This window comes from Acromyrmex echinatior, chromosome 18 (assembly GCF_024713525.1).
Source record: "Acromyrmex echinatior isolate Ae372 chromosome 18, ASM2471352v2, whole genome shotgun sequence".
Taxonomy (NCBI): Eukaryota; Metazoa; Arthropoda; class Insecta; order Hymenoptera; family Formicidae; genus Acromyrmex; species Acromyrmex echinatior.
The window spans coordinates 4,897,725-4,913,449 of record NC_141869.1 but is presented as its reverse complement, the minus strand read 5'-3'; the positions used below and the strand labels follow the sequence as shown (position 1 = coordinate 4,913,449).

The following is a 15,725-nucleotide window of genomic DNA, read 5'->3' as shown; positions in this document are numbered from 1 at the left end:
GGCCGTCGCGCGTCGCGGCGGCGCCAGTTCCCTGGCGCCTGGCCGCTCGCGCTGCCCCACGAAAATTGCGTTATTGCGTTTTCGCAGTCGAAAAGAGATTGCAATTTTAGTTTTACTTTCAATCTCTTTCAACCTCAATTAAATCTTATAAATCTTATTACCTGTTTTTTGATACTTGAACAATCAAACACCTCTTTTAATATTACTTAATATGCAACTTCTATTTAGAAAACTTCTTTTAAACCTAAAAATAAAAAATTTTCCGACAACTGCCATTTACAGGCTCAACGGCTAGAAGCTCAATTCGTTAGATTAGAATCTATTATAAATCTCTAGAGTCTGTATATGTCCTAATTAAATATAAATGTGTAGAGTCTACATACATCTTAAAACGTTCATCGAGTAATTCGCATCTTGTTCATAATAACAGCTTTTCCTAATTATCTGAGGGAATAACAAATTAATACGTTCGAAAGAGCATACAAGATTCAATGGTTTTAGATGCGGATTTAATCTAAAATAAATATTATATTGGATACTTAGAGATTTTAAATAATTGCAACATACGTTTCTAAATTAGAATTCGTATTACATTACATGTTTCAACTTTCTTATCGAGCCCTCTTTGGATTTCAGAAATGTATAATGAGAGGTAATACAAAAATATCTTAGCAATGCTGAGTCACTTTCGAAGCAAAATTACAATTACTCACAAGACGGTTGAATGAATCATGTGGAGAGAACTTCTAGAATCTGTTAACAAATTTCTCCATAAGGATTATTGTACAAGCAAATTTATTATAAGCTTACAGAAAATAGTAATCTTTGTAAACTCAAAGTGACAAATTTATCTAGGGTAACACAGATAGCTTCCAGTTTCCAGAAGATTTGACTGATCATATTTCGAGTTGAATTATCTCGTAGAGTACACTGAGAGAGAGAGAGAGAGAGAGAGAGAGAGAGAGAGAGAGAGAGAGAGACAAAGATAGAATTAAAAATACAAACACGATTTTAAAATGTAAAAAAAAACAGTTTTTGTTTTGCTTATATTGAAAATCCCAAAATCTGGTCTCAGAACTTCTTAGTTTTTGAAAATTAACAATAAATATAAAATAATTTTTAGTTAGATTAATCACTTGGGAAGGCAATATATCTCAAGAGAAAAAAAGTTGAGTATTATAATGTTCTAAGATCAATTAACTTTTTTGCGATATATAACTGATATAAAACAATTCTCGGATAAATGCGTTATCATCATTTCAACAACGCGGACAATAACGTTGTGCTTGAGTTCGCATTAATCCGAACTATGTTAATACCGTCCATCGAACGAAAAAAAAGGCAATTAACCTTGAAATATTATAATACGTAACTTTTTTCCTCTTTTTTCTGAAACTTATATTCTGCCAAGTAATTAACCTTCGATGACATCAAAATTTTTATATTTATTTATATACATTTATTTTTTAATAAACTAACAAGTGCCTAAAGCCTGCGGCACGCGATGTATGTTTTTCTGCTGGTTGCTTGCGTTTTAGCAAATTACCCAACAATACTGCATTCTGTGTAATGCAATTGTACTAATTTACTAAAACGCAAGCAATTCAGCAGGAAAAAAAAAGTATCGTGCCGCAGGCTTTAGCTATATAGAGTCTGAAATTTTTTATATGCAAAAACAATTATTTTACCACAAATCGCATTTCAAAAACGCGTTTTCAATACTCCTGATCCTCCCCTTGTAAGGAAAAAAGTATTTGATATTTGTAACATTATTATTTGTGACATATATAATAGCATAATAAAATAATTATGATTAGAATCTTCATCTTTATAATTATTATTACTATAATGTTAACTATATTTGTAGAATCCTATATATCAAAAAATATATTACTGGCACTAAAAATGAGTATTTACAATCGTTTTCAATGCCAACTTATCTACTATTACAATTTTATTAATTAATTACAATTTTAGAATTGTAATTGTTTTAATTAAATTTTAATTAAATGCAATTTAGAGATACCAATTTAGAGATTTATTTGTATATTAATATATTAATTGGATAATTGATAGGTCATCAAAAGTTGTTTACTTAAATGTATATATTAGATATGTATTATCTGATTAAGTCAATACTGAAAAAAGATAAATTTCTTTTATGACACTGGTGATTAAACTCGTTGCTATTTGCTTACGATGATAATCTGTTCTAAAGAATTATCGAGTCTTAAAGTAAGAACTCTGCGTAGTTCCTAATCGTTAACGTCATCGATAGATATAAACGACTTATTGAAAGAAACAGACGTCAATGATGAACAACATATTTCTTAACATATAAACCAATGAATATACATTAGCGATAATGTATGTATAGAAGCAATTAAGATATTAATCAATTATATTGAAAATCCTATTTTATTATTAAATAATAATTAGTTTTTATTATAGCATTTTTCGTTTAATAACATGAGCAGATATTTTTTTACTATTCCAAATAATTTTAGTATATAATTTAATAATAATTTTCATATATATATATATATATATATATATATATAATATTGTGTGTGTGTGTGGGGGGGGTGTGTACTATCTTTTAATTAAACAAAGGTACAAAGGCACATTAATTTTTATATTTATTTTTTATTTTATATTTTTTTAACAAGTTAAGAGATGTCTAAACTGGAACTTGACATTCTTAATATGATTACAAACGACTATCTCTTACAAGTTACATTTCAAAAACGTGTTTCCACTTCCCTCCCCTTATGAGAGAAAAATGTTTGGTATTTAAAACCAAAAAGAGTAGAAACCAAACGAATGAGAGTACAGCGCAATTATCAATAGGCAAAGTAATAAAGTAAAAAAATTTTACTCCTCTATTCCACAGTTTACGAAATTTATGTTCGTAAACTATGGAATAAAGGAGTAGCATTTTTTTACTTTATCACTTTGCGTATTGATAACTGCTCTGTATTCTCATTCGTCCTGTTGGTTTCTACTTTTGTTTGTAATATCGAGAGTTCGTAACGAGATTATTTTTGGAGTGGTTTGTTTGGTATTTGTGATACTATAAATCGCGTAACAGGATAATTATAATTAGAAGTCATTTAATCACTAGATAAGGCAAAGTTTAATGTGCAAATATTTAACGCAAAAAAAGCCTTATTTGCTAATTAAGAAAAGGTGGCAGATGTGCAAACGAGGACGAATTTGGTCGGACGGGAAACCGGGGGAGCTCGGATGTCAATTTCCGGCGTTGGCCAGCTAAGGGGAAGACTGGCGTTTCACACAGACCGACCTCCCCGTCATCTTCTCTTCGAAGGCCGTACGGCGAGCGTAGATATTCGCGAAGATCTAGCCTGGAGGAGAAAAGAAATCGAGGGAGCTTGAAGAAGCACGACGATGCACGAAAAGAAGCTGAGGAGCACGAAGAAGACTCCTTCACCACGAAGCAAACTCTCTTCACTCACGACAAGACAAAGGCTAAATTCTCTCGCTTGCTCTCTTTTGGTACCTCGCCCTATCCCTCTTTCCCTCTGTCCTCGTTTAGATCACTCCTCTTTCCCTCTTTAATTCCATCTCACTCTCTACTCTTCGACTCAGAGTATCCCTCTTCTCTTATCCCTCCCCTTCTCTCTCTTTCTCTCTCTTATTCTCTTTAATTCTCTTTTTCTCTCAACCTTTCCGTCCTTCACTCCTTCCCTTCTGATCCCACGACTTCCCGCGATCTCGCTTTTTCTCTCTATAGAGATCTGTCGGCGTCCTTATCGTTCGGCGCTTGGACCGTTTGGTCGATCTTTCATTTTCGACATCGATATCGGAGAAAGAGGAAGGGAAAGAGAGAGAAAGAGAAAGAGTTGAGAGAGGATCATCGGTGACAAACAACGCGGGACCTGCGAGAGAGTGAACAAGGGGACGGCAATTAGGAGAGATTCGTTTTAACTTTTCCCTCTCGTCCTCATCGTCGTTGTCGGCGACGGACACCAAGCGTGCGATGATCACCATGTAACCGGAAGCAGCGATCGAAGGTTCGTTAAGCCTTCTCTCTCCTCCCCTTTCTGCTCTTCCTTTACTTTTCTGCCTCATAAAGAGGACGATTTTGTCACCGGTGACATCAGTTCCCGAGATTATCTATGACAAGAGCATCGCAATATATCTCGATAAATCTTTCGATCAGTTAGTTTTAAGAATTTGGATAAACTACTAATTTTAGATAAATATTTTAAACAATTAAATTACTTATATTTTTAAATTTATTTTAAATTTACTATTTAGCTATAAGATAATTAAAATAATAAATTAAGAGAGATAAATATATATATAGAAAATTACAAATTAATGTTTAAACAACGGGCAATTGAAAGTAATAATATTGCGGTAATTCAAGCGCTATTATTTAACAATTATATTCTAGATTCCTTACATTAAATTAAAACAAAAATTTATTTTTGTTTTGTTTTAATTCAATGCAGAAATCCAGAAATATGATTGTTAAATAATAGCACATGAATTACCGCACAGTTATTACTTTTAATTGCTCGTTATTTAAATTTATTGTTAAATCTCGAGAGTCCATATTTATTTTTCTCTTAATGTTGAAATATATGTATGTACTTACATTTAAATATGTGCATATAAATTTTACAAAGCATTTATCTTTAACTGTCTTCAACACTCGCAAATTTTCTACATTTTACATTACTTTACAAAATAATTAAGATAATAAATTTAAAAAATATCTATAAACACACATATAAGTAAAATTTTACAAATGTATAAAAATTTGAAATCACTTTTTACTTTAAGCACAAAATTGAATGAAATTTGACACGAGCTTATTTTTCTATACAAAATTAAAATTCTAAACAGTAAAAAATGACATTGAGATCTCTATGAGTTTAAAATTAAAGAACTTCTTTCTTAAGCTTAATTTCTAGACATTCAAGAAAGTAGTTAAGTTAATTTCTACTTTCTTCTTTTAATCACATTTATCACTAGATAGTATCGTTAGTAATGTGTCTAGCATCCGGTTAAAGGAGATGTTGTACTTGTAGATAATGGCACAAAAATATCAACAAGAATGCTATTTGGTAATGTTGCATGAAATCGGATCAGTCTTACGTGCTAATTTAAACGTCATTTTATCTTTTCCGATTAGATATAAGCCTTCTCGGTAGTACTGCTGCGTCGTATATAATTTGAGCGCGTCCTGTTCATCTCGTAGCTTGTCTTGCGACAAATTCCTTTTTATGTGAGGCAGTGGAATTCGGCTTCGTATATTTAACCCTGCAAGTGCACATTGAAGTTCGACAGACTCAGCATTTTCTTAGTTTGTTAGAATTACCGTGATACATAAAATGTTGCGCTCGCTATATTTTTTAACGTCTACCAACGTAATTGTGTACATGATAAACAATATTTTGTATGTCTTACTTGTAAAAGATGCTACAATAAAAATTATTTGAAAATATATGCTGTAACGTACAGTGAGAAAAAAGTGTTTTGTAGTTGTAATTCTATGGTAAAATAATTATAGTCAAAAATTATAATTTTTATAATTGTTACTATTATTATAGTAATAATTATTATTATATTTATAATTTTACAAAAAATATATCTATTATAGTTGACATCATGATTGATAAAACTATTAGTTAAATGATAATAGTAATTGCAACTATTCTTTTTTTTCAACGTATCAAAACGCATAACGTAACAAAATGCAAAATATTATCCGCTCTTGCGTTGCACTTTTCTTATACTTCTTTACCTATTTTAATTTTTACATACATAATTTACAACAAATGCATTAAGAAGATGCATATAAAAATATATAAAGAAAAATATATATCAAATCTACATTTCTTTCTTATACAATAATAAATAATCCATTTGTGTAAAACTGTGAACATCATCGTTTTACAAATGACCGCTCTGAATCTGAAGGGATCGGTCCTGATTTCGTTAAATAAATGAGGGAGGAGCATAGTCTAATATGCGATGTAGAAAATAAATTGAGAGGCGAGTAGCGTGGCTTATAAAGTTGGGGCAGGTCCTCGTGTTAGTTTTGACGTGAGACTGTTAGAAAGGCACGGATTTCTAAAGCTATTATTAATGGACAAGGGGGAGGGGTAAGAGAGAGGTCTCTACGCGCGTTTACCCTTAACACGAGCCTCCTCCTCGTGCAGTTCATTTCGGAGGCTGCGAGCCGTCAAGGAGGAAAAAAGAACAAGCCAGTTCGAGCATATGCGCGACGAAGAGCAAGACAAAAAGAGTGTCGGCAGATACGACAGGGGCAAATGTACGAGGGGCGTTACGAGGGTGCACACTGTGAAAATATAGGGAGAGGCAGAAGCCTGTTGTTGGCAGAAGACCGTTGCTGTTAAACATTTAGATATTAGATATTAGATATCAAATTTAAATCGTAATCCCCTGCAGTGGACAGAATATATAAAAACAGGAAACTATTTCTTACTCTTTTTTTCTTTTCACACTCAGAAAAAGTTAAAAATTAAAGTTAATTATCTAAATCATAAAATATAATTCTTAAAAAATAACTGTAAATTATAATTAAATTATAACAACTATTTTTATGATAATAATTATTATAATTTATAATTATTTTCGATGCCAAACAGGCATATACATTGTTGATAGAATTACAAATATTATAGATTTGAGTAGTAACATCATAACAGTAATAATAATATTTAATTATGGTAATCATTATTATAATATTATGGTATACGATATATATTAGTGTAATTATGGTAATATGTACAAATATATCAAAACACACACACGTACCTCTTGGTGTGAAAATTTTAGAATTTTCATTATAAACAATTTTTTTTTTACAAAAATTACTACAGATGAAATGCAAGCTGAATATTGTGATATTTTTGTATATTCTTGAACCTGATAGATCCAAAAATATATAAAATTGATAGACTATTTATTCAAACACAATGAAATTTCTATGGAAATAAAAAGGTCAAAAAACGAGCAAAATGAAGGGATACATTTAGCTTTATTATTTTTATATTGCTTTAAAATACGAACCGATTTTTCTTTATTGAATAAATATTCGCTTTTATTATTAATCTCTCTTTTCCATTTTGTTTCATTATGTAATGTATTGTATTATTCACACATTCGCATCTTATTAAACAAATTTTATGCAGAGTACGGAGTTTGCATTTAAAATCAAACATCCTCTAAGCTGGTTGAAAATCCGTCGAGTCATTCTCGCGTGATGCGGTTAACGAGAGAGAACCAACACACGGAAACTTAATCTTATTTATGTAGATCAGTCGAAAGAGAGAAAGAGAAGAGGGGGGGGAGAGAGAGAGAGAGAGAGAGAGAGAGAGAGAGAGACGAATGCGGGTAGAAGTGGGTTCACGATGTGTAAGCGGGTGAAGTCAAATAGAATGCTTAATGGGTGCGTACACAATGAAACGTTCGACCCATGCGAATCAGTGTCGCCGCGGGATTTCGCACCACCCCGAGTACGGTGTAACTGCGTTTTCGTGGGGTAGAAAGGATCAAGGGAAGTGAGAAAAAGAAAAAAGAAGAGGTGAATAAAGGGTAGGGCAACTTCCCCATATCAGCCCCACGGCGATGCCGTTGCCGACCTCATGAAAGCACGCGCTCTCTCATTTAATAAGCGCGCACGTACAACCGTATCGGCCAATAAGGCGAGTGCCGCGGGGTCAGATCGATGGAGTAATCACTGAAAGTGGCAGTGTTTTCCTGCGAGAGATGGCCGCTAGCGATCGAAGCATGATCATTTCGGCAAATAAGCGTGAAATTCTCGATTTGCTTCCGTACCGCCCGTATGCGGTACAGAGGTGGCACGCGGTAACTTTGCCTTCAACCCGTTCACTCTGCATCAAAAACGAACATGCAGGTGCATCTCAACGTTACACGATGCGGCATAAAGATTTAACTAACATTCATCGTACTAAAAGTTTTATCAGTGATATCTACTGATATTTACTGATTATTAAAAGGTGTTACAGAAACGATAGTAAATATCGATATCAAGATACAATATTGACATTGCAGATAATACAATCAAGAATCTTAGACAAATATACTCCGATACTCCATACCTCGGGCTTAATGTTCTCAGAACAAACGTTGCTTTAAACGAATGTTTTTTGAACGCCTTTGTTAATTAGACGTGACTATTTCACAAATTGTTTAAGTCTTTGAAGGTTTAAACATCTATAAAAATATCGTTTGATCTACACGGAAAGAATAATTTTACTAAAGAAACTAAAAATTTATCTAGATACAGATCTGAAAATTTTGTTGGATTATCAAAATAATTATGTAGAACGTTCAAGCTGATTGCTAGAATTTTTACAATATTGCTTATCATAAATGAGTATCTTACTTATTTTAATAGTCCAACAAAATTATTTTCCATTTAAATGTATCTACCTAAATTTCTAGATACTTCAGCAGAATCGTTCTTTTAGTATCATTTAAATAATGTCGCAAGAATATTTAATTATTGCATAAAAGTCTAATGAATCTATATAAAAGGTTATTAATTCAAATACATAAATACATAAAATTGCTTATTTTATCAATTTAATAGGACCTACACATATATAATTTATGTGTCATTGACGCATTATAACATCAAATCATTCAATATATTCATATATGTAGAAATTTTCTAATTAATCTTTCATATTAAGGTGTCTAACAAGTCTAATTCTAAAATTAGACTCAACATTGTTTATGTAATATCCCTAGACGAACCCGAGATTTTATAAGTACAAAGTACAAAACAAACTAATGTAAAACAAACGTTATTATGAGTTGATGCCAGAAGCCGATAAAACCCGTAATTTTCCAACTATTTTTCATTTTTAGCAACCAGTCGATTAGTTTAAACTACATTATCATTTATACTTTAACTGTGAAAAATAATTTTTAACCTTCGAGTCACACTTGAGAATTTTATGTTGGTCACACAGGGAGCAAAATAATCCCAACATTTTAATTGATTGCCGTTTATTTACAGCTTTTGTTCTTTAAAATCACAAAAATTATTGAACATACTTCAAATATTGTAGAATATAAAAATGCTTTTTAAAGAGTTTTTAATTTTAACATAAAAAAATCGTAAAGGTTGACTCCAAGGAACAATACACGGTTAAAGATGCAAAAAGGATATTTTAAACTTCGGAAAAATGACAGTTTAAGTCCCATTTTAAAAAAAGATTTTAAGAATAGTTTAAAGCCTCACACCTTGTTAGGATTCCCTGGATCCCCGGTAATCATGAAAGATTAAATCTATGTGTTAAAGCAGTTTAAAAAATATTATTTATAAAATGATCGGTAAAACAAATGACTTTAGGATCCCTTTAAAGGCAAATTGTGACATACCGATGGCCATTATGAGTACTCATAGGACGAAATAAATGGTATTCATTAAAAACGATGAAAATAACTATATTATTGTGGAGAGTGCACATTATAAATCTCAAAATCAAGTGTGTAATTTCTTTCGAATTGCCTCTTAATATCCGGGACGTCTGGCACGAAGAAAGAATGAATCTTTCCATTAACTATACTATGCTGTAGCACAGCTCGTACAGACGCTCTCTGGGATGCGACATGTGTGCAGATCGCGCCGTCTTCTTTCCTCCATCTATCGCATCGATACTTCAGTCTTTGTTCTAACGTGCGTTACCTTTCTCTCTTGATCGTGGTCTCTTCTTCTGGTTTCGCCAACATCTCTTCTCTATCGAATCGCGCTCTACCCATATATGTTCTTCAGCGCTCTCTTGCGAAAATCGTACTTCGTGACAGACCTCAGATCAGACGTGGTGAATAAGAACGACAGGGAAAACATACGAGTAAGAGGAGAAGAGAGATATTAGGCAAGCGGGGCGGAGTCGACGATAGTGGTTTTGTGCGATGGACGAAAATATATTTCTCTCCTACAGAGAGTCTGGAAAGACCGAGATGAAAAGAAAAAGAGGGAGAGAGAGAGGCAGAGAGGAGGAAGGAGAGAAAGAGTGCAGGAAACGTGAGTTGAAGAAAGATAAACCGTGAATATATGTATATCGTCTCGTCTCGACAGGGAGAGCATCTGAGAGAGAATTGGTTGGACGTAGACAGAGAGAAAATGTACTAACACGCATACATAACATTAAAACGATATAAAGGGTGACCCAATGTGCAATACTAATTTGTTAGATAGATTTTTTTATTCTAATTTGCATTTATTTTCTTTTAATTAAATGTTTGAACTTAGACATACAGAACTTAGAACACGTATGAAATTATAAGAAATAGGAAATAAAGAATATTTGACAAAATTTCAGACTTTGACACACATAAAATAAAACAAAAATGTATATATTCAAATAAAAAAAATGTCTTAATTTGTAGTCTAATTATCGTATTGCTTAGCAACAAATATTAAAAATGTAATAAATAATTAAATATCAATCTCAAAATTTGCTCAGGAATATACTGTTAAAGTTTTGAAACACCGTATACATAGAAAGAAGAAGGATTCTGAAAGAATGAAAGGAGATAGAGAACAGTTTGTAAGGAACGGAGCACGAATGAAAAAGAGAGAGCGCGAATCGGATCGAGCTGAGTTGCATGGAAAAAGAGGGAAGATACGAGAAACAGGCTAACTTCTGCAGAAGGCCAGAGATGGAGAATTGTTGGAGTAACGACAGTACGTATTTACTTCTACTTCACAAGAAAGAGAAAGAGATAAAGAAGGAAGGAAGATGGGAAGAAGAGCGAAGCGAGAAAGACGATGCCAGTGCACATCTACTACTGGCGCATAATCGGTGGAAAGGAGAGGTGACGAGCAAAAAGACGGAACCATAGGTAGAAGGAAGACTAAAACATCTACTCGCGTAGTGCGAGGTAAAAAGGGCAGGTTGAGTGAAAAATGGAGGACGTATCTATTCGTGCGAGCAAGGGAGACGGAAAGAATGAATGTAATTCGTCCAACTGACAAAAAAAAAACAACGTCCCCGTCTGATTTTAATGAGTTTCAGGATATCTTACATAGTAGCTTAAAATAAGAAACACGAGCTTTCTTATACATATCCTGATTCAGGTTGAAAGGATAAAACCTCTCTTGCAAAGCTAACTCGGTATTTATTTCAAAGAAATATGGAAGCTGAAAGCGGTCGGATATATGAGAAGTCTTTCACAGTGTATCAAAACGATCTTTATGATATTAAAAGCACTTTGCGGCCAAGTCGCATTTTCCATGGATAGCTCCGGAGATAAACTAGCGGTACTACAAATACTCGATCTCGGAAGCAAAGTATGCACACTTCAATTTACTTAAGTATCGCTAACATACCTGCTTGTACAAGATGAGAGAGAGAAAGAGAGAGAGAAGGGGGGGGAGAGAGATAGAGAGAAGGAAAAAGAATCGGTTTCAAAAGAATGAAACTCCTTGCTGTGCGGTCGAGCGAAGAAGCGAAAGAAGAAGAGAAGAAGAAGAAGAAGAAGAAGAAGAAGCAGAGGAGGAAGAAGACTAAGATAAAGAAAGAGCCGTCGGAGAAACAAGGAAAAGAAGAAAGAAGTCACCAGGCTGGTAGCGATTGCTTCGTCGCGGTGCGCAGCTTCCTGTGATCCGCGTTTTATCGGAGCTATCGTTTAAATCCCCTCACAAGTACGTGGCGCACACACGCATATAGATTCACACACCCACGGAGAGAACGATTTTGCTCAAGTATCCAAAAATTTAGCTAGATACAGATCTGAAAATAATTTTGTCAGACCATCAAAATTTTTAGGTAGGACACTCACAAAAAATGTTGACATCAGCAAAATCGTTCTCTCCGTCGTGATTCCATTAGAGTTTCCTTTTTTTAAAAATATTTATAACAAAATGTTATACATATTTTGAATATTTCTGAAATGTTTAATCACAATTTTTATATTTCAATCAAATATTTTTTAATTTAAAAAGCTAAGTATGAAAAATATAATATATTATTCTTTTTTTATTACTACATTTTTAAATAAAACATTTTTATGAATTACATTATTTAAGTATTTTTTCAATGTAATGCTAATAATAATTTAAATATACTATGTTTCCATATTTGATTTTAAAAAAGAATTTTAGTTGCGGTGTGCCAATACCCTCTCGCCCTTTACAAGTTTCTGAATCCAATACCGTATTAAATTCTCGAGCATGCCTCGGCCGTGCCTTGCACGTGTATGTTGTGTTTATAATTTACATCCGTGCGTCGATGTACCGCTTACGATATAACGCAGGCTCGTTCGCAGTCGGAGCGTGTCTAGTGTGAATGATACAACACGTTGCGTCTGGTCCGACACTTTTTATCTGATGAAGACTTAAGCGTGGCGTAATGCAGTCGTCGTGCATAAATCATTTTAATAGGCCGACTCTCCGCCGGCCGTTAGATAATGCTCATTAAATCGTTAGACATCTGGGCTTTAGTACGTATGGATTACTTGCAGTACGGATACGCTTCAATGGTGATCAACCGTGTTATTACCATGTCGAACGCTTTCTATGTATTCTCTCGTTGTCGACGGATAATATTGCTAATACTGCACCCAGATACCTCGGTCGCATTCAAATATCTCTCGATCCACGGTCGACCGCTGTTAGCATTGCGTTCATAGTTTTCGTGTCATTTCCGATTTTAATCAACAGTCAGGTGTTAATAATATATTTGTATATTTTGTACGTGTTTTCCGACATATCTTATAATCGACATACTTATGTACCTTGTAATCGACACACTTATTTTTATCTGAATGCCAACTTACCCGCATTGGCGCGTGTAAGACTCTCGTACAACGCAAAACATATTAAGGTACTCTCGTTCGTAACAGGATATTTTCTTTTACAAGTGCATGTACTTGCGCTACTATATTCTTAACAGCGTTATCGATGCTTGCTCGTTCGAGCGTGTCGTAATTTAATCGCGCGTCCGATTCTTTTTCGATACGATCCGATATAGACGTCATAATCACAACGGCTCACAACGGCTCACAACGGCTCCTTCGTTCTCGCGAGAGATCATCTATCGATATAAATTGAAAATACACCGCCACCGGTATCCGCGGTAATGTGCAATTAATAAGCAATGTATCATGTCGCGAGGAAAGTCCTAGCTTTATTTATTTTATCCGGTGGTCGTCCTTGTCGTTGTATAGTGTATAAGCAAGTCGGCGTAATATATTGTTCGCCCATACGTTACTATATTTAGGTGCAACGTATGCTAACGTCAGCCACTGGAACGCTACCTCCTGCTGCTGCAGCCCATAAGATTGCTACTTTCGTTGGACTACCATATAACGCCTCGTCAGGACTAAAATTACGTAAAACAACCAAGTTTCAGCAGAAGATGAGTCTACCTTTCTAATCTGGATATGACGGATCAGGTACATAACATAACAATACAGAATACATGAATGAAATTGTGAGTTGAACCAGATTCACAACTTGCATTCATAAATTGTAATACACAACGTGTTATTTTTTTAAGTTGTACCGTTTCATAAAATGTTACATCTACGTTAAATCCATTTTTCAAATGGATTTAAATCCATTTTTCCAATGATTATTTATTGAATTAAATAATAAAGGAAAACTGTTTATTTTTTTTTTTTTTTTTTAGTTATTTGGTAATTTTCAGAAAATTTTCAAGAGGGTTTTAAAAGTATTTACTTCATTTTCGTAAACGCTTAAAATAAAAATGTAAATATTCAGATTTTCTTCAACGGATTATACATTTATATGTGATTCAAAAGATTACAAAACTATAGAGAAAGTAATGCAATAACCGGATGTGAGGCCATCAAAAGAGTTAACAGAGCAAGTCGATGTGTGGGAGTGAGACGATGAACGAGTCTTTAATTTAAAATCCGATTCACCCTCCGTTTCCATTCGCCTACCGTTATACTATACTATTACATACATATATAACGATTGCTTGTTGTACTGCTTACCACTAATTCGCTTTTAATACGCCGTAAACTATAACGGACATACAAGATATTTTATCTGCGCATGTGCATGTGTGCCCAACACTATTACATGGACGATTTAATCGTTTGGTGTAAATTTGAAGTAATTACTTAGACTTTTCCATTTAGACATAATAGAAAGTAGTAATTAATGTCCTGTTTCTTTTTTATCGCTCGACTTAGAACGTGCATTTACTGTTTAGCTTTTCTTTTATATACACGGAAAGAACGATTTTGTTGAATCTAAAAGTTCAGCTAAGTATAGATCAGAAAATAATTTTGGTGGATCGTCAAAATAATTACGTAGGAATCTCAAGAACGATGAGCTATAATATTGCCAAAAGTTTTGACATTCTGGTATCTAATTTAGTATCTAATAAGCTACATTTAATACTATCGTACATAATTATTTTGATGGTCCCATCAAATTATTATCAAATCTATATCTAGTTTAATATTTAGATATTTTAGTAAAACTATTCTTTCCATGTAATGTAGTATATTTCATACTTTATGAATAATTTATAAACAGATACATATGTATTACTTATTAATCATGTCTTCTAATTTAATAAATTACTTATCGAATATTAATATTATTTGAATTAACATTTATTCGCTTTAGATTGAATTACTTTTTAAAAACTTCGGTCTTTTGTATGCAAAATGTAAACTCGATGAACATTTTTAACAGTAATTAAGCTTTTAATTGACTAAAATATATATGAGGAAACAAATAGAAATTAAAATGGACACTATAACTGTTTCACCAATCGTTGGATATCGATAAATTAACAATAAAATTAACAATGAAAAATGAGTTTTAATCAAGCGCTTTAAACAATACGCGAACTTTTCTCGTTATTCCGCGGAAGCGGTAGTTGGTCGTGTGCGTTCGAAATAACATACCGCGGACGAGATATTAATATAACGCATCTCGTAAGGTCGGTATCCGCCGTCGTTAATTCCCCGCGGCGAAGGGAAGGGAATACATATACAAAAGTACGACGATTACACGGGCTCGCGGTTAATAATTCCCGGCCGCGTGTTAACCATTCGCCGTGTACCGTACGTATAAACCACCCGGTAGCTGCTTGAAATGATGTATGCGCGAACGTTACTAGCTATTTACTCGGAATTGTATGCATATGTAACTTAACTCAATACCGCCGCCGGACTCCATTACCGTTTCGACTGCGGCGGCGACTGCGGGGTCATACATCGTTGACCCGGCCGGTTTGCTCGCATATTTACCGTAGCCCGTGAGGTTTGCGGACAATGTTTGCCTCTAGGAGCGTGCGTTTGCCTCTTCGATATCGCGGCTGTCGAACATGCTTGAATCTGATAAATCGAATGTCACAAATATCGATACTAAACGTCGTTGCGTGCACCGCCGATACCTCCTATCATAATCAGGGAAGAGACCTGCACCCTTGAAAATGGTTAAGGGTAAGTAATAATTACCTGTCCGAAAGAACGGACAAATAATTAATGTGTGCCATTAAAGACCATTATAAATGCTGAATATCGTATTCAACAAAAGAGATATGTAAATGATTTTATGATATTACTGCGAATATTATCGTCATAAATTTCAAGAGGACCAATGAGAGCAGTGGTAAGAGCAGTACTCTGATATATGAAGAGAATATAAAGTAAAGTCGAGTCAATATCAGATAAGCTTAAGCTCATATTTCGTTATTTAGTTG

The 15,725-nt window shown here is 33.8% G+C and overlaps 1 protein-coding gene across 1 annotated transcript in view; it reads right to left on the bottom strand.

Moving 5' to 3' along the window:
- Positions 1-15,725, bottom strand: part of LOC105144863 (uncharacterized) — a 246,697-nt gene that overhangs the window by 186,603 nt on the left and 44,369 nt on the right. The gene's annotated exons all lie outside the window — the stretch shown is intronic.